General features: G+C 43.6%; 1 protein-coding gene across 2 annotated transcripts in view; it reads right to left on the bottom strand.

The window, feature by feature from the left end:
- The window catches only part of Ttc29 (tetratricopeptide repeat domain 29), a 183,190-nt gene that overhangs the window by 89,245 nt on the left and 69,202 nt on the right, over positions 1-24,743 (bottom strand). The gene's annotated exons all lie outside the window — the stretch shown is intronic.

The following is a 24,743-nucleotide window of genomic DNA, read 5'->3' as shown; positions in this document are numbered from 1 at the left end:
AGCCAGCGCATTCCATTCCAAATGGTAACCAGCTATAAAGTCACATCTCTGCTCGTGAAGACCTTCCAGAGGGGTCGGCATTATACATTGAATCTATGCAAAGGAATAAAGATACAGAACCTTCCAGAAGCCAAGCTGTTCTCTAGGTGCTAAAAACCTACTATAAAACTGTCCCCGGCCCTGTGCAGCCAGCACTAGGTTTGGAGGGATGGAAGAAAACTTGTAATTAAATTAGTGAATGAGGCAATTCTAGAAATTTGTAGGAATTCTAGAGGAAATAGAACAAGAAGCTTCGTATGAAGAGGACATCGGTCTCCATTTAAGAAGAACAGGAGTGGGTCCAGGAGTCAGGAGCTTGAGCAACTGTCCTGAAACAGAATGAACGATAGCACCGAGAAAGAAGGGTTTGTGCCAGGGAATGAAGATGCAGCAATACCCGGCAGGAACATCGGCTTCAAAGCTTACCTAGTAATGAAGAATGAGTAATCCTAGTTTTAACTGATAATATTAAGCGAAAACTTAAATTACGCTGGGCGATGGAGGCTCACGCCTTTCATCCCAGCACCCAGGGAGGCAGATGCAGGCAGATTGATCTCTGTAAGTTCAAGGCCAGCCTGGTCTACAGAGCTAGTTTCAGAATAGCCAGGGCTACACATGGAAACCCTGTCTCAAAAAAACAAACAAACAAACAAAAAAAAACCCTCAAATTACAACTTATCAGTTTGATTGCGATTTATTTGTTGCTGGGGAAACCGGGCAGGCCGTTGGCTGTAGCTCTTCATCCTGTTCCTGAGAGAGCGCTAACACAGCACTTTATGAGCAACTGTGATCTCTGTGTCTCTTCTCAGGGCAGCTTGAGGAGCTTGGCCAGAGTCCCCACATCCACGGTCATGCCAGAGCCAGTGCACGTCCTGTGCCTTGAAACTGGGGGCACTTGTTCCTGTGTCTAGCACAAGGGCACAGAACTTGTTTCGTTTCTCTCCTCACGTATCTCTGAGCACGGACAGCTCAAATCAGTCTACCAGGTCTCCCAGGCAACGGCCTGAGATTTAAATAAGCCCCTGGTCCTGCTGGTGACCCTCACTACCACTGTTTCTACAAGGAGACAACTCAAAGAAACCATCAAGAAGGTCTAGAGTATAGCCCACATGAAATGGGATGCCTATGTCAATGGATGCTATTTCTTATTTTTATACGTGTGTGTATGTTGTATATGCATATGGAGGTTTGTGCACGTGGAGACCAGAGGCAACCCCAGGAATGCCATCTAACCCTGTCTGAGGCCAGGTCTCTCACTGGCCTGTAGCTCACCAATTAGGCCAAACCAATCGGCCAGTGACAGTGAGCTTCTCGGTCATCGCCTCCAGGACTGGGACTACAGGAACTGAATGTCACATGTCAAGCAGGGTAGCTTTGCATGGGTTCTGGGGCTTGAACTCAGGTCCACATATTTTGAGGCAAGGGCTTTACTGAAAAAGCCACCCCAAGATCACTAATTCATTTTAAAATTCACATTTGGGGGTATTTAAAAATATTTTTCCTGTCATCATTTGCCACTCTCTTTCACCCCCTCTTTCTTCCTGAGCTGGCAGAAATACTCCTACTGAGGAGGCATAGAGCAGGCCACCAACAGACCTTGTGCAAGCATTACCAAGGCCATGGAGGGGGCTCATGCAAGCATTAATCAAATCTCCCACTGAGTATTCAGATTTCCTCTGAATACCACAGCATCGGCTGGTCTACTAAGGAACTGAATGTCACGTGTCAAGCAGCTCCATCTCCCTGAACTTACTTCCTTAGGTGGAATGGAAACAAAGTCTTCCTTGAAGGAGTGTTAGAAGGGTCCCTGTGTGATGTGATATTTAAAGTATTTATCAAAGGTTTGAGTGAAGAAACACCCTGGCTTTTCCCTCATCCTCATCTAACCTAGCCCGTCTCAAGCGGAGGGACATCTTGCAACATCTGGAAATACTTCTTGTTGTTAGTATTAGGGGAGGATTGCTGGTACACACCTCTGCAGTATACACCATACACCCCCATGGTAAAGAATTGCCTGGCCTGAAATGCCAGTAGTTTCACTGGTGAGAAACCCTGACCCAGCCTGACCCAGTCTGACCCAGCCTGACCCAGCCTCTGCTTAAACAGCTTTCCCGACTGGAAACTATTCTCTTGGGAAGTTAGCCACATGCTCACCAGAAAGCTTCATAAACAAACTATAGGTTGATTTGAGGTAAGATCTGTAGCTCCCACCTGCTAAGCCAAGATTGCACCTTGTGGGGCACCAAGGTGAATTTGTCCATCTCCATATAACAATTTCTAATCCAGAGGCATGGCTGTGTTCCCCACCCAGCTTTTCAGCAAATTTGGAGACAAGGAAGAACGAGTTTACTACCGTTTAGCCACATTTAAATGCTTCCTCCTGGTCCTCCCCCACCCAAATCTCAGAGGACAAGAAGAGTCAAAATAAGCCCACTTGGATGCACCATCGTCTGTGAAGCTATGAAGGACACTCAGCAGATACGTCTGTAAAGGAGTTATGAGTGACTGCCCAGGGCACAGTTTTTAACTTCTCTTCCACTTGATCACTATAAAAAGGTAATACACCTAAATTTTGCTATCCACACCCTAGAGAAGCCCCAGATGGTACCATTTCATGACAAAAGTTCGGCATTAATCCCAGCTCACTGCTTGCTTTGAAGCAAAAAAAAAAATACTGATTTTTACTAGCATAATAATAAAATAATAAACACAGAAAAATTGAAAAGTCAGGTTTGCCACCGTGAGCTTGAACCCATTGTCAAATCTTATTGGAAATACATTTATTCTGATTTCTGGCATGCTCGCCCCTTTAGCATCTCACAGTTGGCGAGCAGAGAGGCTGCTTCTGCGTCATTTGCAGTGTCTGAGCCCGATGCAGACAGTCAGCTGCAACATTAGTCAAAGAAATCAGTGGCTAATGACTTCTGACAGGCACTGCAGCAGCAGGCTGTGACCAGCCAGGGCATCTCCAGCATCCAGGGCTATCTTCCTGGAGATGGAGAGAGGCATTGTAGGAAATGCTGAGAACGGGGTAGGGTTCGCATGTGCTTTCGGGAAAGCCCCAGCTGATGTGTCTGTCATAAACACATTGACACTTTCCTACAGCTATGCTACCCTGAGCGGAGCACCTGAGGGCATGACTTGGTCATCTTTGCAGAAGTAGCTTCCCTCGTCTTTTCTGAAATTCTCTCCTTCAGTCGGAGGCAGTCGACTTTGCTGCCCCTAACTCTGCATTCTTTGTTCTTGAAAGCCATTGTTCACCGCTGAGCCCATCTGCCCCTCGTTGATGACCGGTGCTGTCTAGCGCACAACCCGAGGTTGTGTGATGTGGGCAGAAAGGGCTGAGTGTGAGAAATGTGTGTTCCGCTTTCCCCTGACTGACCAGATCTGTGTGCTCTTAGACAAGAAGTTTCGTCCTGAGGATTTTATTTCCCAGTTCTGCAATATGAAGGCGGTGGAGTGAACAGCCTAGAATTCTCCATTCTAGAAATACAATTTGGAGTTTAGGACTCTAGGCTGATGTCTTCAGTCATGTAAGGCATATTCTACTTGTTTTCAATAATTTAGTGTTAGCTTAAGAATTTCTGATCAGGGAGAAGACGGCTCAGAGGTTAAAAGAGCATTCAACTCTCCAGAGGACCCAAATTTTGTTCCCAGCACCCACAACAGGTGGCCTATAACTCCAGCTGTAGGGACTCCAACATCATCTTCTGGACTCTCTAGGTTCCTACACACACACACACACACACACACACACACACACACACACTCACACACACACTTGGAAATAAAATAATTCCTGATCAGGGACTGGAAAGATGGCTCAGTGCTTCAGAACACCTGTTGGGCAGTCATGAGGACTAGAACTCAGATTCCAGAACCCGAATAACAGTCTGGGCACCCTGAAAACAACAGTAACTCTAGCTTCAAGGGACCTAAGATCCTTTTCTGGTTTTTAGGTGAGCATAGGCACACACACACACGTGTGTGTATACACTCATATAGACACAGACACATAAATAAAATAAATCTTACAAAATATCCCTGATGGAATTATTTTATTCTCTTTTAAAGTTTAAAGAAATAAAACAGCAAAGCATTTCAATTCAGTTGAAATCTTTACACTGTCTCCTCGCTAGAGTGTGCTGAGATCCCCGGAACTGACTGTTTTAACTGTCACTGCACAAGAAGAACAGCAAGCAAGAGGCGGGTTTACGGTGGTAACCTGCTAGTCTTAAGAGGTAATCAATACAGACTCATTGTTCTTCAGGCTCAGCAAGCATTTGCTCTACAGCTGGAAGAACTCGATGAAAATTCATGATCATCCTTAGGGTTCACACCAGTGCTGGATAATCCCGAATGCGCTGTAAATTGACACCACACCTTCAACAGCCTTCGAAGGATAGAAACAGACCCCAGAAAATTTCAGTCTCTACCTAAAACTCCCCCTCTGCGCATCTAAGTTGCAATGAAGCTCAGTATCAGGACAGATAAAATTCCACATACAAGTGGGAAAACGAACCTTTCCTTAGTCCTGAACTGAAATATACTGCTCCAGATTCTTCCAAAGTTGCTCATCTCAGCCTTGTCCTACCGTGACAATGATACCACATGGGAACATTCTTACTGTGCTTCTCACTCGTCATTCTAGATCAGAGGTCAGAAAGCACAGGGGCTCCTCTCAGGTGCAGGCCAGTCTTAGCGTGAGTTATATTTGCAGCTCCTCAGAAGAAAATATCTCCTTGCCTTTGACCTCCCGCAGAGGAGACTCACTGGAGGCTTTGCTTTATACTTTGTTCAGAGGCCATGACCAAAGGGTAGTCGATTTTCAGGAAGCTGCTCTCAATGCGGTGCTGATGTCACTTCCTGTTTGGTGGAGGATTGGAGCATGACTAGAGCATAGCTTAGTTCAATCACGTCTTCGTACGACACTCAGACTGCTGAGCGGTGAGGCATGGCAGAGGAAGGGGTGTTCAAGGCAGACACAGCCGAAGGAGGAAGGAGCGCGGCTGAAGGGTAACATGAAAGCTAAGCCTCCTTGTCTCCCCATCTCAGTGGGGCCCACTGTTGCCTGTTCTTGGGATTCCTGGAACTGTGGTCTGAGCAGAGCCGCAGGCATCTTATGTTCTCCTCTGCTACTTGATGTAACGAACAGATCTCTTTCTTGAAAAAACTGAGGAATACTTTGAGACAAAATAGTCATCAAGAGCTGATGTGACAGGTTAATAATTTTAGCCTTCCCCCTTTTTGTTTGTCAATGAAAAACACTATGGGAAGATTCTTGCCCTGGTGAGAGACAGAGTGGAAGACACGGGTAATTTCATTAATGGGATGAGACAAAGATGCAAAAGGTTGAGGGGTTTTGTCCCACGTATTGCTTTAATTAAGAAACCCCAAACTCCAGTAGGAGGAAGAGTATGACAGATGACTGCACTACATCTGTGATGACATTGGAAATAGTAGCAGTTCTCTGTTATTTACGAACACTGGAGATGGTTGTGACAAGCTGAATCATATTTAGTGCCAGTCAGATCTAATCAGATTAGATGCACCTTGCTACTCACTTTGCTCATGCAGGAATGACAGCATTTGCAAGTTGCTGGGGTAGGCTGGACTGCAGGCCCTTATCTCCAACCATGCAGGCATCTGGTTCTCAGTCTTGACTCCATTTCCCCCAGCCTCTAGACTAGGGAACCTCCAACCTGTTCTGGGAAGCCTGCACGGTTCTTTCTTGCTTTTCTCTTGATTTTCCAGAGCTTTCTGACAGGGAGCTGTCTTTGTCTTTGTCCGAGCTGAGCTCTACCCACAGTGTCCTCTGCATCTAATTTCTATCACTGTGAGTTGGTATGGACAGAAACCCTTTCTCTTGTTTTCCATTGGGCTCTTATATCCCAGTCATGTTAGCACGGAATGTTCTTAAGTAGATGTGGTAGAACCCGAGCAAGGTGTCAAGAGTGAAGTCCTACTGAGACTCTGATGTAGCTGTGATAAGATGTGGTATGTACTTTTGCCTTAGATCCCTGGAAATAAAGAAGAAGCATGGTACCTCATATCTAAGACAAAGGGAAAGGATGGATATCCTGCCTGGAGAGCTGAAGCATCAGCAACTAGGTTTAAAAGGATGTAGATGAATTTCAAAACAACTTGAGACTTCCCTGTCTAACTGTGTGATTGCTTTGTCCAGACATGGTCTCAAACAAACAGGTGTTTTCCCACCGGGCCCCGGGACGCTAAGGACCAGCAAGCAAGTCAGGCTGGAGCGATTTGAGAACAACGGGAACAATCTGGCCCTATCTGTGGAATGAACGCCAGGCATTTCCTCCTTCATTTTCCTTACGAACAATGAGAGACAAGCACTGCACTCTTTCCATGGGTGTGTGCATGGGGAACAGGTGCCGAGCAAGCAGCCCAGTGGGCCCCACCTCTCGTTAGCAGCTTTCACGTTCCTCCGTCTGGACGCCTTCTATGAAACTGTGTCTGGCTCACAGGAAAGGTTCTGAATGGCTCTACATTTGTCAGAAGGCTTTAACAAGCATGAAGACCACAGAGGTTTTCATATTCTTGCATGAACCTATTACCAGGAGATTTCTCTCTCCTCTCGCGGGAAGCCATCATCTAGCCATAATCCCTCGCACCAGATTTCCTTTCTCATCGAAGGCAAAATTCAATAAAAATTCATTCTCATTTCCCATTCTGAGAAATCCCCAGAAGTCTTGCAAAGCATTTTGAGTGGATGCTCTGTGGACAATGTCCCTTTAACCACAGGCGTTATTCTGGTCAACTCTGCAAACCCTAATTTATGCTTGCAATGTCATGCTTCCCTGTCAGAATGTGAGAACCCAATCCTTTCAAATAAAACATGGTAGAAAAGGCTTCATCTGATTGCTTCCACACCAAGGAGGCTTTGTCTATGGCCCTTCCTCGGTGGCAGAAAAGACAAGGAAACAATTTATGAGCCATTTCCATTCTGATGGGAAATGAGAAGCCACCAAGAGCTTTTATCAAGTAGGTTATAGCAACTCTTGATAAGTGTAAACAATAAATGGCTGGACCCCTAGGGGACGTGGTGGCGACAGCAAGCCGTTCTGGGGACTGCCGACGGGTGTTAGTAGTCTCGGGATTCCCTGGCTCCTTGGTAGAGTTTTGCCAGACAATAAACAACAGTTTAGTACTTTATCTTATCTTAGCCAGGAGGGGACTGCAGCAGCAAGGTTTGGCAGATGTTCACATCCAATAATCTATCCATAATTGATGAAACAGGGAGGTCAGATGTAATGGCTGCTACTATCCCAGCAACAAATAAATGGTTATTGACAAAACAAGCCAGCGTGGCACAGAGCGCTGAGCGATGACAGGCAGGAGATGGCATGGAGGCAGAGGCAGGGTGACCACCAGTCTCCTCATTGGTGGAATTCCTCTGCAAGCTAGTGGAGCAAGGACTGCGCTAACACAAGCAGGTGGAGGAGGCTGTTGGAGTACAAAGAAAGATGAAGGCAGCAGAGAGGGAGAAAAGGAAGAGGGAGCCTGAGATAAGGTTGGTGTGGGAGCAGGGGTGTGGCTGGGTAAGTGCAAATGCACGAACAACTCAGAAACGCCTTGGAATGCTCACACTGTGATCCAGAAGTCTAAGCAGCTCAGAAACGCCTTGGAATGCTCGCACTGTGATCCAGACGTCTGAGTTGTCTTTATCACACAGCGTGTCTTCTCTCATCTGCCTGACTGTCACATTGAGCAGACCAGGTAAATCCAAGTCAGAGCGGATGATGCATGGGACATTTGGGGATCCAAGACCTCCTGCTGCTAAGGGGCATTTATGGATAATATTCCATTTATACTGTGCCTCCCCACTACGATTTAAAAAAATCTATGAAAATCACTTTTGCCATTTTAGGAATGTTCTCAGATAAGCCCAAGGTACCAAATCATGAAGTTAGAAAACTCGCTTGAAACTGGAAGGAACCTGAAATACACGTTGCTCAAAATCAAATTCACTGCAAAGGAATGAATGTGAGACAAGAAGTTTTTAAAAATCATAAAGCCAAACACAATATTTTTTCACCTCAACTATGCAAAGAGAATAATAAAGCCTTAATTGAGTATACTTTTATCGACTGAATAAAATTCAAGATATTTAAACATAAACAAGCGGCCGCATTCTGAGACATCTATTCCAAAGCAAAAGAATAAGTTTGCACACAGTTTATTGTGCAATATTATAAAATGAAGAATGGTGGAATGAAACAATGGTTATTATTGCCATAGTTGGCCATAAAGATGCATCGGACACACAAGTTTTAAATATTAATATTTCCCCAAATTACTTAAATCAATTTAACACTTTTTAGTGGTTTGTTTAGAAGTGCGATTTATTTTATCCTTTCTAACCACTGCCTTTGATCAGCTCTGGAATAACATCCAAGCTGAAGACAATGGGAAACAAGCAGCCCGCAGCATCCCCAGCATCAGCTTTGGGCTTGTAGAGCCCATTGTAGCTGGCATTTCCGAGTTGCTTATCAATACATAAGCTCTGAGAAGCAGCAAGTTCCGTGGGATCCTGCAATCTCTACTGCAGTATGTGTTAATAGCCCTTCCTCTGTCCTCATCAGCCAAGCCCTCAATCTCGACTTCGGACCTTCTTGTAAGAGCTTGGCATTGCCGCAACTTGCCACAGACCATATTCGGAGATCTACACGCCTGTGTGAAGGAGCCTCACCCTTGGGCCCCATGCCCCTTGTGACTTGGTGGCTGCCACTCGCCGTTGACAGTTGCTACCACCGATTAAAGCCTACATTTGCAATATTTTTCTGTTAATTGTGTGTTTGATCTTCACAAAGCCTTGAAATAAGCATTAAGATTCCCAATGTGTAATCAGCAGAGACAAAGTACAGAGACACCAAATGCCTCTCTGTAAGATACACAGTGAGCGGGGCAGGGGAGGGGTTTGAGCGGATGTATTGGACAGCAGAGCCAGCCTTGAAAGCTTGGCACTATGCTTCCTGCTGGGCCATCCTGAACAGTACTGTGCTGACCGCCACTGTCACTGGAGACTGCCATCCTATGCCTCGGTTGCCTAAAGCCCTTCTCCCGCTGCTGAGAGAGACAGTCACTGCAGCCCCAACTTCCTGATACTCTAAATGTTTGCTTCCTGCTTCTGGTCGCTGTTTGGCCTCCACCTGCTGCCAGCCTCCACCTGACTCCATTTTATTAGCATTGTTTACTTATAATCACCAAGAAAAGCCAACCCCAAGAACTTCCATGTTTTTCATTTGCATGTAGCCAACATCTTTCACTTTTATCACTTATTATTATTACATTATGTCTTTTTTTTAAAGATCGGTTATCATGTATCCCAGACTGGAATTGGACTCTCTACATAGCTGAGGATAACCTTGAAGTTCTGACTATCCTGCATCCACCTCCTGAGTCTGTATACCACCACACTTGACTTTTTATGTTGCTGGGGGTTGAACCCAGGGCGTCATACATTCTAGGCAAGATCTCTACCAATTGAACTATATTGCCAGCCAGAAAATCAGAAAAAAAGCCTTGCTTTTTTGATCACGGCCTCCAGGGTCCTCTGTACCCATTCTTCATATTTCTGACCACCTCCTAGGTTCCTCTTTTGACTTTCATGTGGCCCCATTAGCACCAAGCTGCTGGCAGCATTGCCACCCAGGACTTTGAGCTGCCCATTCCCTCTGCCTGGCGTGTTCATCCCACAGTGACTCCATGGTTGACTCTTAACTGCTCCTAGTCAATATTCATGTGCCAGTTTCTCCATCACCTGTTTAAAATTCCCTCTGTTCAGCTGCTCTCCCAGTACACGAGCATTATTCCTTTGAACAGTGGGCACCTCCTACTCTCTTCTTTTTAGGACTTATCATTGTCTAACAAAGTGCACTTTCTTACTCTGGTAAGTCTTCATTATCTCTTTCCCCATGGAATAGAAACTCCATGAGAATAAATATTCCTTTCCTTTTTTGTTGCTACTATATCCCATGCTCCCAAACAGTGTGTCCACAGGCATTCAGAACCATGTGCAGTATGAAGAACTCAGACTTTGTCAAGCCAACACATTAGCTAGTTCAGAATTACCAGCTCTTTAATGTGGGGACACTGAGGCATGTAGACATGAAGCTAGTGAGCCATCTCATGCATCTGGAACGTGGTCGTGTGGAAGGAAGGATCTTTTAGCTTAGAGTGGAAAAAGCTGAAGCACAGTAGGAACTTCTCAGGCAAAGGTTTAATTTCTGCTCTAAGTGCAGAGAGCTGGCATGCATCCAGAGAGATGGCAGAACTGGAAGACAGCCCATCGGGTGAGAGCGTAGCTCGAAAATCGGAAGAACTGAGTTTGGGTCGCAAGCTACTGTGTAAAAGTCCAGCACACAGCAAGCACCTGCAACCCTACTGCTAGTGAGATCGGGGCAGGGGGACACCTAGGGCTGGCCAGCCGGACATTCTACCCAAATTGGTGAGCTCCAGTTTCAGTGAGAGACCCTATATCTCAAAAACTAAGGTGGAAAGTGATTGGGGAGGTTGCCTGAAGTTGACCTCTGCCCTTCATAAACAAGCACACACACCCCGACACACATATGCACACACAAAAACTTATATACTCTCTCACACACACAAACACAAAAGAGAGACAGGGGAGAGATATTAGTCTTGTTCATAAACAAAAATAGAAATATGCATTTTATCAGGTCACTGTGGTAGGCTAGCATCGAGTCATTTTCCAATGGTCATTTATATGACATTTTCTAAGACATTTCTTCCTAGTGTAAGACACAGAGTGGTAACCAATTTGTCCTTGGAGATATTATGATGTCACCGTAGCCATCATGGTGCATCCGGGTCTAACAATGAGAGAACTGGGTCAGGAAAGACTCAGTGTGTTCTTTTTAAAAAGGAAGAACAGAGAAGGAACACCTGCCCTTTGGGGAAGGGATAACTGCCTATCCTACCTGCCTATCCATTTAATGGGCAGTAGGCTGTGGATTAAAGTCCAAGAATTCATTCGTCTCTTGCTTGATGGTGGTCACTCCTCATGGAAGTGATGACCACACTCAACAGCACCCCCATCCAGCAGTCTCTCCCATCTCCCTGCCAAGATGGTGCCTAGTGCTGCTACCATGGAGGTTAGGTTCAGGCTTCTAGACCTTTCTGATACAATCTGTCTTGCTGTCAGGCAATCAAGATTTTAACAATGGTGTCAGGCAACAGTGTCATTTGGGGGCAGAAAAGAATCTAGGACAAAGAGCTTCATGACAAAGCAGAACCAGAATCCCAGATGGCTGATCCCCAATTTGCAAGTTTTTCTGTTACTTTAAAAGCCAATTTTGAAGAGGCAATGACTGCAGAGATGGCACAATCCTATTCCCATGTCATCTATTACAGTAAACAATTAAAAAGTAATTTTAGCTTTGAAATCTTGTGACGAATATTAATGTTTATTTACATAATGTTTTTAAAGGAAAACATTGATTTTTTAATATCTATGGTATTATAAACATATAAAATGTACATAATAAACACCCGCTCTGCTGTAAGCTAATATAAGCTCATAGGGAAAATGAATATGTTTAATTAAATTTGGGAAAAACGTATAGTTAAATCATTTGTGCTATAATAATAACGACCAATAAACCATTATCTCCTTACTGTTCCATTGGAATTTCATCAACACACTATATTAATAAATACCATGTTCATTTTTACAAACAGGGAGCTGAGAAAGTCGCCCAGGATCTCAGAAGTCGGCAGAAGCAGGAACACCACACTGCATGCTGACCCAGCAAGGTGGTCCTTGTGCTGTCTGTCGCCTAGTGCTAGGGGCGCTCAGCACCTCACAATGCCTGCTGCTCCTCACTTCGCCACCACTTCCAGGTGAGGAGGGGAAACTGAGGCATGAGGGAGGTTTAGAAGTGGTAGGACCAGCATTTCAAGTGCTTCAACTCCAGGGACCAACCTCTGAACTGATTCCTCCTCCTGTGAGAACGGCTGAGCTGGCAATGAGGAAAATAGATCTACAGAAGTCGAGGACCTGCTCCTGCCCTATTTCTGTTTATTGAAAATTCCAAACTTTGTCTTCTCCGAGAGAGCTTTTCAACTGCAAGTCTAAAAAACTGGTAGTTTTTAGTACCTCTCTCCCTTATATTTGATGAGCTGCTTGCTGCCAAAGCAAGGATTGCCAGCTAGGCTTGCAGCAATATGCTGAAGACGTTACTTATGAGACAGACCTATTACTTCTCTGCTTTGGATTGGTATTGACCCAAAGGCACACAAGGGCATTGACAACAACAAAACAAAACAAAACAACAAACCCTCAAGAGAAACCGAAACAGATGAGCTGAAAGAGAACTCCACTGGAACCCCTTTCTCCTCAGCAGAGAGGAAGAGGGAGTGGAGGCGAGAAGCAGGTAGCAAGCATGCCTGACTCTTTCTGGAGAGGCTACAGTGTAGGGAGGGATCCATGGCTGGCCTGGTGGGAGGACTCATCTGCTTCCTGTGTCCTTTCTCACGCTTCCCTAACCTGTGTATTGATTCTCGGCGGGCTCACCCAGCTGCACTGGGGTTTCTGTTTTAAGTTTCAAGTGTTATTGGATATTAATTCCTCCTGAGCAATAATAACAAGATGTTATTCACGCCAGTAAATCGTCCAGTAAGGAGAACAGATGAGGATTTTATTAAAAATTTATATGGGGTCTAGAGAGACAGCTCAGCGGTTAAGAGCACTGGCTACTCTTCCAGGGGACTTGGGTCTGGTTCCCAGCATCCATGTGGTAACTCACAACCATCCTGTAACTCCTGTTTCAAGGGGGTCTGATGTCCTCTTCTGACCTCTTCGGTCACCAGGCATGCCCACGGTGCACAGACACACATACATGCAATCTCATGTACACATAAAATAAGACAAATCTAAACAATCTATGTGTGCAATTTGTGATGAGACTCAACAAATGGGTTTAGAGATCAAGCTAGTGCCACCTCCACCAGTGCGGCAGGAGCAGCATACTCCAGCTGGAGGCAGAGGCTGCTGGCCACTGTGTACTTGCTGACCCTGACAGCACAGACACAGGGCTCAGCTTTCCTCTCCTCAGTCTCGCTCCAGCAGCCCCTCCCCCCAAGCAGCCCCACTTCTCTGACATTCTAGCTCCAACCTGAAATCATCTTCGGATTCCTTTTATTACCAGCTAAGCACTGAATAATTTCCTTTAATGCTTTGGACTGAGATGAGGCGTTCCCACGACTCAGAGATGTGACCAGTGGTGCAGGAAGCCTCTTACTAAAGGCAGTCTACATAAACCTACGGAAAGTGTCAGCTAAGACTGTTGCATTTCAGTGGATCACAAAGGCATAATAGCTTGCTTTTTACATAGCCTTTTGTTTTTTAAAATATAAAATCAATATATTAATTGTGTAAAATGTGGAGAGTATGCATCTCATTGTCTTTACCAATAGAAAATTAAAGTCATTTGTTATTTCTACTTCCACCAATTATCACAGAAAACAACTTGATATTTCTAGTATTTTCTATATATTTATGAAGTATGTATATATATGTTTGCATATATACATATGTAAATAGGATTGTAATGTACAGTGTTTTATAACCTGATTCTTTACCTCCATATATCAATAATGTTTCTATTGTTATAAACGTTTATTGTTTAATTCCTGTTGTCTGTTCCGGATGCTCAGCAGTGCTTTGAATAATTTGTTCTTCTTTTACATTTATTTTGTTTATGGATTTTCCATCATGACAAATAGTGCTTATAAAATTGTATATAAAGGTCACAGCTAAATCTCTATGCATATTAGCTATGCAGATAATATTGTGGATAAATATTTGTATGTTTTAACACTTATTTTCTTCAGATAAATTCTAAAATCCATATTCCTGAGTCAAAAGATGCACAAATTTGAACACCTTTTTAAAACAGCTAGTATTGACTATTTACTAATCTATAGAAGCAGTATATCTTTAGTTTGGTTAGTCATGAAGTAACTGTGTCTCCATTTTACAGGTATGAGGAATGTATGTAGCCTACAACTCCAGCATCTGTGTCCCTGTCTGTGTCCCCTCTCAGAATCTCCACAGCCATGGCTGCTCTTGAAATTAATATCAGAATCTTTTTGTACTATTTTGTAAAGTCAGAATGACTGGAAGCTGAAAACTCAGCAAATCTGTAAAGACCCTGTAGCAGCATTTTTTTTTTTAAAAAAAATGAGTATGTTAGACAATCACAAAGTATTGGTAATGTGGTATGTCAGACATCCAGGGAATCTAAAACTGGGTTTATACTAAAAACACAATATATGTTATTACCAAGAAATTGGTTTTTATTGTAATTTAGGCTATAATTTTTTTTCTGACATAAAACATTTCACAATTTTGATAAAAATTTGAGTTTTCAGTTTACTAATTCTGATTTCAAAAGCTCAGTTTCTCAGCGTGTGGATGGACTAAACTTTAGGACTCAGCACACAAGGGAAAAGGCAGCCATGGAAGCACTGGCTATAAGCTAAGTGTTTGAGGGCAGAGACCGGCAGACCCAGGGGCTTGCTGGCTGGCCAGCCTAGTAGAATATGGAGAGCCAGGCTCAGGGAAAGACCGTCTCTCCAAAAGCTAAGTTGCTATAGAGAAAGACACTAAACACCAGCTTCTAGCCTCCGTAAGCACCCTTACAGGCGCGCGCACGCGTTCACACACACACACACACATACACAAATAAATACTTTATAAATTATACAAATTTTCATTTTCCCCTCGGAGCTTCTGAATTGATGTGTTTACATAACATTTTCATCGTTTATTTTACAGATATGGCCTTTCATGTATTGCTCAGTTTAGAAGAAGACAAAGATAGCAACTGAGGCAAGAGGATTGTCGATGGGATTGTTACGAGTTTCAGGCCAGGCAAGACTGGGATAGGGTGAGAATTTGCCCCCTTTCAGGTCTCAAGCCCAGTCTCCCTCAGCACCTGTGGTTCCTCCCTGCACTCTTCACCCCGCCCCTACCCTAGACCCCTCCCTCCAAGGGGCGGGGCTTCCCCTTTCCCTGCCTAGCCTGACCCCTATGTCACTCAGTCATTTTGGCTACACCTTTCCCTTGGCCTCTTGCGGGGCCTCCTGGGTGGGTGGGGCTTCCCCTCCCCCCCCCCCCCCCCCCCCCCCTGGTCTGGCTTAGTTTGCCTGGTGTGTTCTGCCTGGACTCTTCCCTCGGCAATATTAACTTTCTCCCTTACATCTACACTAAAAATCTCCCTTCTACTGTGGGAGCAACCCTGTCCTTTTATTTCTTTGTCTTGACTCACCGCCAAAAACATAAAATAAAAGCTAAGAAAAAGAAAACAAAATGCACACATTATTTTCTAAAACTACACCAGTGTTGAAAACCACTAAGAATTTCACTCAAGTAAGAAAAGGTTCCTAGGGTTTTATAGCTCATTAATTGGGAAATTAAAAGTCCTATGATATGTGATTTATTCTTCTGTGCTACATAAAATTCAGTACCTACTATAAAACTACCTGCTTCAATGTTTCAGGAAGGTTATAACTTAAATACAAAGCCAAATAAAAAGTTATTCATAAAACAATTGCTTCTCCATTCTGCAAATTATTAACACAAATTTCCCTAGACTCCTTACACAGCCACTTTCCACACAGGATCACTGCTAAGGAACTGTGAACCTTGTTCTTTCCATGTGGTTGGAAAATAAATTCGTTTTTTTAATGAGGAAGTTTCACTATTTTCTTTTACACTTCTTTCAGCAAGTCCTTTCTTAGGCTTGTTTGATACCGGGTATTCTGGACATTTCTCTTCTTAGCACCACGTAGGAAGTGAAAGTGAAGTGCTGTTTGCATGCTGGCAGGTGTGCTTCTGTATGTGTGTGTGCATGCGTGCGTGTATGTGTGTGCATGCATGTGTGTGTGCTTCTGTATGTGTGTGCACATGTATGTGTGCACTTGTGTGTGTATGTGTGCGTGTGTGCGCGCACATGCGTGCGTGTGCACGTTCCTGTATGTGTGTGCACGTTTGCATGTGTGCGTGCATATGTGTGTGCGCTTCTGTATGTGTGTGCACATGTGTGTGTATGTGTGCATGTGTGTGTGTGCCTGTGTGCATGTGTGTGTGTGTGTGTGTGTGTGTGAATTCCAGCAGGTGAGCAGCGATGAGTGGTGGATCCAGGGTCTGCACGAGCAGCTCCTTGTAGAGTTCTCAAGGGGACGGTCTGAGGCTGGAGCAGGAGAAGAGATTATTCAGCAGAAGAATAAAGTGTGCTGAAAAACTTCCATGCCAAGTGAGAGAACAGTTGCCAGGACCCAAGCTCACAGGCACAGCCTCAACTGCAAGGGGAGCCCGAGTTCGCATGTTCCTCAGGCTGTGGGAAAGGATTCCTAGTGTTAATTAAAGACATTCTGTTTTATGGGTAGTGAAAGATGTTATATTTAATTAAAACATGGCTCAGATCCTTTTTGGGGGATGCCTTTTCTTTTCCTCAAAGAAAAATGATGCAAACAGTTTTCCACAAAATGCTGCCTTATTTTCATTATAAAAATGAATGTCAATTAAAAGACAAATTTAAGTATTATGTAAATACGTCCATGGGAAGATTAGTAAGTGGTAGTTAAGAGACAAAGTAATAGGCCTGGTGTGATGGCTCAGTGTGTGAAGGACACTTCCGCTGAGCTGAGGCTGATCATCATCTCTTAGGGGTTCCTGGGACCCACACAGTGGAAGAAGCAAACTCACCGCCACACGCCACACTCATGCACACACACGGGGGGGGGGTGGAGAGAGAGAGCGCTGTTTGAACTGCTTTTATTTATTTATTTATTTATTTATTTATTTATTTATTTATTTTTTAGAAAGCAGTTTCCATGAGAGGTAATGACATTCACAAAGTGCCTGAAAAGGAATTTTGTTCTATGCATGCTGCTCCAGAACCTGCCAGGGTATGCACGTCAGCTAGGTTGACAGGAGCTCACTACTCTACTGTGAAGGGAGATGTATACAGAAAGAAACTAAGAAGGAGCAATTATTAAGAGTTATCTCCTCAACCCCTGACTTTCTATCAGTGAAGTGCTACAGAGAGAATAAGCCACTCTCGGCGAGGAATGACTTTTATGGGTATCTTGCATCTGTTAGGTTGAAAGGGTAAATAAAACTTCACTGCAATTACTTAATGAAACCCTCAGAATGCTTTAGAAATATGATTAATATGCTCCATTATTAGTGGATATGTATCAAGCAAGTTGTAGGTTGCCAGAATGTTTATGTCAGTATTTTTTTCTGACATATAGCCTGTACTCACATTCTTCCTATGTAATGTTACCGGGCAATGACAGAGATATAGGTCAGCCATGCATACAAGTGAACAACTGACTGGAAGCTTTCTACAGTGTCATAAAGATGCTGATGTATTAACTATGGAAATGGCTACGTTGGGCATGTGAAATAATTAAATAATAGTACATTGAATCTTGTTCTATAAAAGCAAAGGAAATTCCAATTCAATGAATTTTTGCTTTCATCATAAACATTTTAAAATAACTTTATTTTACTGTATTTATGTGTGTGTGTTTGTGTGTGTATTTGTGTGTATTTGTGCACGTGAGTATAGTGCCTGCCGAGGCTAGAAGAAGGTGCCCAGTGCCCTGGAGCTGGATCTACAAGTGGTTGTGAGTCACCCAATGTGGGTGCTGGGAACCAAACTCTGGTCCCCTAGAAGAACAGCAAGAATTCTCAACCGCTGAGCTATCTCTCTAGCCCCTGGTACACGTTCTGATTAAACTATATCACTGGAATAATGGAAAACAGATGGCTCACAGGCTGAACACTGAGTGAAGTTGGTTTCTGGAACTTTGAAGGAGAATGAGGTGTTAGGAAGGAGGGGACCTGTGCAGCCAGCAAGACTGAGGGAGGCTCTTGCTTTAGGGCTGCAATATGAGCGGGACTTCTCACTGAGCTATAACGTGATGAAGAGCCCTACACTGTAAGGCAGAGCAGGCATGCTACCTGGGGTATCCCCTCTTATACTCTACCATCATGGGGACAACCCCTCCTGACTTCATCTAGGTCTAACTGACTCCCAAAGTCCTCACCATCAAATACTATCAGCATATGACTTTGGGGATTAAGTCACCAACAAATGAATTATAGAAACATACCTAAACCACAATAGCCAGCAAGGGGTTGATCACTAAGCTTTTATTCTTATTTTTTCCAATACATTCTTTTGTTAAATATATTAGTCATTTATTAATAAAAGTCTTTAAATAGAGGCACATTAACACAAATTTAAAATGCCTCTCTGATGAACAGAACTGTGAAGTAGGAATGTTTCTTTTAAAAGACATAATGGAATTATTAAATGGATGACTAGTATTATTGGAAGGGAAAAAGCCTGAGAGGTCAAGGTTGAGTCTAGAGGAAAAATACTAAAAATTTGATGATATTTTAGATTATGTGTTAAAATACAACTGACTGGATAAAAGCCAATAGCTTTAATAGCATCAGCTAACAATAGACATCTCTTAGGGGTTCTAAGGTGACACAGCAGATGGGGGTGGTCTCACTCCTCTCCACAGTCACACAGGGCAGACACACTGACATGAGATGACTAATTGAGATGTTATTGATGATTCTGGCAGCCTATGATTAGAAGTGGCTTCAAGGAGAGAACAGAGGCCAACGCTGCCCGTTTCCCTCACGTAAATGAAGTCCTGCTATCAATCATCTATCTATCACCTACCTGTCATTATCATCTACTATCAATCATCTATCTATCACCTACCTGTCATTATCATCTATTATCAGTCATCTATCTATCACCTACCTGTCATTATCATCTATTATCAGTCATCTATCTATCACCTACCTGTCATTATCATCTATTATCAGTCATCTATCTATCTGTCTGTGAATGGCATGAAGGAATCAGGGGACAGTTTCAGAGGAAGGGAACCAGTAGGAGTGGGGAGAGTAGCAAGAACCATAAGCCGAATACAGTGATGGGTGTGCATGGCAATGCCATCGTTGAGCCCATAATTTTGTACGCTAACTGTGCTGGGGAGTTTTGACTGTCAGCTTGACTCAACCTAGGCTCATCTGGGAAGAGAGTCTTAAAGAGGGAATAGGCAGATCAGATTGGCTTGTGGGTATGTCTGTGGGGATTGTCTTGATCATCCTTGGAGGTAGAGAGACCCAGGTTGTGGCCTTTTTACGGGCTGGGCCCTGGACTGGGCAGGACTGTCTAAGAGAAACCAAAGTTAGAGAGCTCTCTGAGAGCAAGCAGACATGACGGAGGTGTAATTCCCTCTGTGCCTGTCTGTGGATGCGACTCTCAAGTCCCTGTCTTAACTTCCTTTCAGTGATGAACTGTTAGCTGGAATTGCAGCTCTTTCTCCCACGTGTCACTTTTCCTCAGGACATTTTATGATCGTATCAGCAATGAAACTAGGTTTCTAAGAATTCAAACAAGAATAAAAAAACATTTAAAAATATTCTTTGTATTTGCTTTGTGATTAGAAGACAAGTTATATCTCCAATCAATTAGGGAATCACCTTGCATATTTAATTTTATCCAGTCATTGTGTCTCTAGTGTACCCAGTAAATATAGAAGATACTGGCCTGTTGCAGACTTTCTAGCAGACCAGGCAGATACTCTTTCAGAACTTTATATAAGAAAAGCTTTTCTTGGAGCTGACATGATGAAGTTTGTCCTTTCAAAGCTTAGAAGGGAAGAACTTTGAAATCTGGTGCTGAGCAGCACCATGACCCTCTGATGGCTCTGAGAGGGTTGCTTGTCTGCTGCTTACCCAGCCTAACGGCTAGCTAAGCCCCAAAGTAATCACACAGAAATTGTATTAATTAAATCCCTGCTTAGCCCATTAGCTCTAGCCTCTTATTGGCTAACTCTCACATCTTGATTTAACCCATTTCTATTAATCTCTATATTGCCACGTGTCAGTGGCTCATGGGCAAAGATGAAGCATGTCTGACTCTGGCACCGCCTCCATAGCATCTCCTTCCTACTCTACATCTATTCCTCCCAGCATTCAGTTCTGTCTTCCCCGCCTACCTAAGTTCTGCCCTATCAACTAGGCCAAGGCAGTTTCTTTATTCATTAACCAATGAAAGCAACACACAAACAGAAGGACCTCCTCCACCAGCTGTCCTCTCCTTCTTCACCCTCACATGGTCCTTCTCTCTCTGTGCTGTCTTTTGCTCTTCTGTCTGTGTCACAGCCTCTTCTGCTCTTTTCTTAGAAGGATGTTTGACTTTGGAACTGGAGCCTACCCCAATCAATCCAGCACAATCATCCCATCTCCAGGTCTTGAAGCTGATCATATCTGTATCCACCAGTTCCAGGGATTAAGAAGTGGCTGGGGCAGCACCGTGTAACCTATTGCACTCAGTGGAGCCAGTCTACTTATGCTCCCGCAAGGGATGCGAAGCGACTGAGATGATAAGCTGGAGGAACTGGCCCGAGGTTTTCCAGATGACAAGCTGTGAACGTGAGATTCGCATTTACTTCCAGAAAATAACACTGTCTAAAAGAGTAAAAGTTTCCAGGATTTTCCATTTGGATGTCAAAGATAATTTCTGCGATCCATTTTTACTGGACTATCTTTTACCACTGACATCATAGGGTACACTAGAATCCCCTGCTTCACACAGTCATTCTATAGGTAATTAGTCACGTCTGATCGGCCTGTTTGTTGCCCATGGTGTTAGCGTATTTTCATGACTGTGACAAAATGCCCGAGGAAAACAAACCAGGAAAGAAGGGTGTCTTTGGACCATGGGTCCAGAGATCTCTGTCTATGGCATTGGCGCCGTTGTTGCTGGGGTTGTGCACGGAGAGGCAGAACACCACAGTAGAGGGACTGTGGCAAAGTGATGCACCTCATCTCAACAGTAGGCAGAGACTGCGATGGAGCCCAGGCCACAACAAAGCAGGAAATGGACCTGAAGAACACACTTCCACATCTTAAGACACCTACTTATTTTTTTTAAGTTTCTCATACTATTTTAATATTATAAGAAATCATTGAGATTAAAACTTAAAGTTGATCTCCTTACCTATTCACAAAGGAAATGCTAAAGAATAATAGAGCTGTCCTTTCCAAAACCAAATCCTTAGATTATCTGGTATCAAAGGGCATAAGAGATAAGTAGGCATCTACTTCTGTGTCATATATACATATATACACATATACATACATACATACATACATATATACCATGTCCATATGTGTGGGTACATGTGCCAGAACACACAGTTGAAACTCAAAGGACAACTTGTGGAAGTCAGTTTTTTCCTACCCTGTGGATTTTAGGGTCTTCAGGTTTGGCAGCAGCAAGTGCCTTTGCCAATCAAGCCATCTTGTTGGTCCCTAGTTGTTGTTGTTGTTAAGGTTTTCTTTTTTTCCTTTGATGTTGTTTTGAAACAAGGCCTTACTTTGTAATCTAGGCTGGCCTGGAACTCATGGCAATCTCCAGCCTTAGAATTTCAAGTATAGGCATTAAAAGGGTTAGAATTTCAAGTATTAGCATTACAAGGGTTGTTAGTCTCTTAGTTAGGGTTGCTGTTGCTATGATGAAACACCATGACCAAAAGCAACTTTGCGAGGAAAGGATTTATTTGGCTTACATTTCCATTATTTCTGTCCATCACTGGAGGAAGTCAGGAAAGGAACTTACGCAGGGTGGGAACCAGGAAGCAGAAGCTGATGCAGAAGCCATGGAAGGTGCTGCTAACTGGCTTTCTTCACATGACTTGCTGAACCTACTTTCTTATAGAACCCAGGATGACCAGTCCAAGGGTGGCCTCACTCACAATGGCTTGGGCCCTTCCACATCAACCACTAATTACAAAAATGTCCTACAGGCTTGCCTACAGCCAGATTTTATGGAGGCATTGTCTCAATTGAGGCTTCCTCCTCTGAGATGACTTTTGCTTGTGTCAAGTTGACATAAAGCCATATAGCATGATGAGTCACCGTGACTGATTCAGTCTGTTTCATCCAAGTTCCTATCTGTAAAGTTTCTGCTTGTAAGCATTCAGGCACTACACTGGCCCACCCTTGGGGTCTTCGACTGCAGTCACTAAGAGCACTCTTTGTGCGTATGCACTGGAGTCCCTAAGGGCACTGATAGAATACGTCATCAAGCGCATGCACCAAAGCCCTTCATAAAAAGCAGGTCCCTCCTGTGTCTCCCTCTCTTTTTCACCGCTCCCATTCCAGAGGTCTCTTCTGTCACTCTCTCCCTTCCCCTCCCCTCCCCCAACAAACCTCCCGTGAGTCCTGTTGTGTGGTGTGACTTTCCTTTTCTCCACTGTGCCACACTGCAAACCAGCACCAATACCTCCCGAGTCTTCCACCAGAGCATCAAATCCATAACGAGGTTTAGTCTGTCAGTGAGGGAAGTCTATTCATGGCCCCTTCACAAACGAAAGCCTCATCTTGGAACACTGCACTAGGGACCAAAACATAGGATCTTTTAAGGGGTTATTTCGTATTCAAACCATAACACACATAATTTATAATCAAAATGTATTGAAAATAACCTTAGTGTCCCCCTATAGGATGTTAAAGCACTCATGGTCCAGCCCTTTTAAAATGCAGCGTATCTATAATGTTTTTTAATATTTATTTATTTATTTATTTATTTATTTATTTATTTATGTGTACACTTTTCTGTCTGTGTGTATGTCTGCAGGCCAGAAAAGGGCACCAGACCTTATTACAGATGGTTGTGAGTCACCATGTGGTTGCTGGGAATTGAACTCAGGACCTTTGGAAGAGCAGGCAGTGCTCTTAACCTCTGAGCCATCTCTCCAGCCCGCATATCTATAATTATATATGAAATTTCTAAGAGAGCAGATCTTGAGTCTTCTCAGAAAATAAGGCAAGTTATGAAATGATAGGCAATCTCTTTCCAGCCTACATGCATTTCAAAATGGCATGTTGCATGTTTGCCTCCTAAATACACACATTTATCTGTTAACCATCCCGTGATGAACCTGTAATAATGAAGACTAAAGTGAAGTTCGCCTGAAGTAGTGTGAAAGAAGTTCACGGAAGGCACAGAGCTGTGTGTGGAAAATGCCAGGCTTCAAACATAGCGAAAGGAAACACATCTCCACCCCCTTATCTGTGTCCCACACACTGAGTGTTTTAGAAAGATAAGTCCTAAATTTGTAACTGTATTTGAGGAAAAGAATTGTGGAGCTAAGTGTGGGGATGGAAGGGAGCTTTCTGTTGTAAATGCTACTGTGTTACTTGAAGTTACCTTGCTATAGACATGGGGCAAAGGGGTGGATGGGGGAGGGATAAAGAAGGAGGGAATGAGAATCTATGAGCTAGTTTTCACCTAATTTAATTTTTATTCTACTTTTGTTCCCCTCCTTTTGTTTCTTTTTTTGAGACAGTCTTGCTGTATAACTCAGGCTGCTCCCCCCAATGCAAATAATCCTCCAACTTCAGTTTCCTGAGACTGGCCTATACCATCTTGTTTTACAGATTTATCTTCATCTCTTAATACATTTTGTCATCCCTCAAACAATTCATTGCTTCCCAAACAAAGCACACCAGTGTGTGTGTGTGTGTGTGACTGTATTTATGTGTACTTTTCCATCATTATCTTTGTGTGTTCTCTACAAATAGAACCCCGCCCACCCACACACTACTGTTCTGTGTAACGTCCCAGTTTTCGGGGTTGGAAACCCCCTCTTCTTCTCTCTTCATTGAAGCAGCTCTAAGCTTATGCTCTGAACTGTGGTCTTGCTTCTCAGTTGGCCACATTGCATTAGCCCCTGCAGGAACACATGCGTCTTCTCGGCTGGCCACAATGCATTAGCTCCTGCAGAAACGCATGCGTGTTCTCAGCTGGCCACATTGCATTAGCTCCTGCAAGAACTCATGCTCTTGGTGGTTTGTCTGCTCTCCAAGCACCAGAACAGAACTTTGCCAAACACTTGTCACTGACCACAAAATTTGAACGGAACAGTCGTCTAGGAAAAGTTGTGCTTTCTATGATGACCAGTTTCAAGGGAGCTAGAAAATGACATGTGACCCAAATATACAAATCCCGCTTAATATAAAGATCTAAAGGAGTCAATGAGATTCCAAAGCTCTGCATTAAACCCGTACTATACCAAGTAAGGTAAGTGCATGGCATGTAAATGGTTAAAAAGCTCTGTTTGATAAGCATTGAAGATAGCACGAGGAAAGAAACCCGACTTAATTATAATAAAGAAAGCACAGCTCTTGCTGTCTGTGGCCCATCCAGACAGAGCAGGCCCAGGGAGGAACTATGCAAGCACTGATTCTGTCATGGAGTAAGGCGCATTGACGATTGGCACTATCAGCCTCTTGCTGATGCACCCCCAGACCCAGATCAGTGCAAATATCACTCCTGTTTAACAGGCACATATGCTCAGAATGAATTATCCCAATTCATCTCATAAAATCACTGCGCCTTCACTGCTCCGTCTTCTTTCATCTGAAACCACTTTCCCTTGCTCTGGACGGAGCAGAGAAGAGGGTCCTACTACTCAGTGCGTGGGACTTCCCATACCTTACAGCGTTTCATAGTAGTCGACCATAACTCACCTTCGAAGACCAATAGATCCCACTTTTACATCCTTCTAAGAGACTGATATTCAGTTTCGATCTCGATAAATAGGTG

Source organism: Alexandromys fortis, unplaced genomic scaffold (genome assembly GCF_014885135.2).
Source record: "Alexandromys fortis isolate MF-2015 unplaced genomic scaffold, M_Fortis_MF-2015_v1.1 scaffold_127, whole genome shotgun sequence".
Classification (NCBI taxonomy): domain Eukaryota; kingdom Metazoa; phylum Chordata; class Mammalia; order Rodentia; family Cricetidae; genus Alexandromys; species Alexandromys fortis.
The sequence above is the reverse complement of the archived record's forward strand: the minus strand, read 5'-3'. Positions and strand labels throughout refer to the sequence as shown.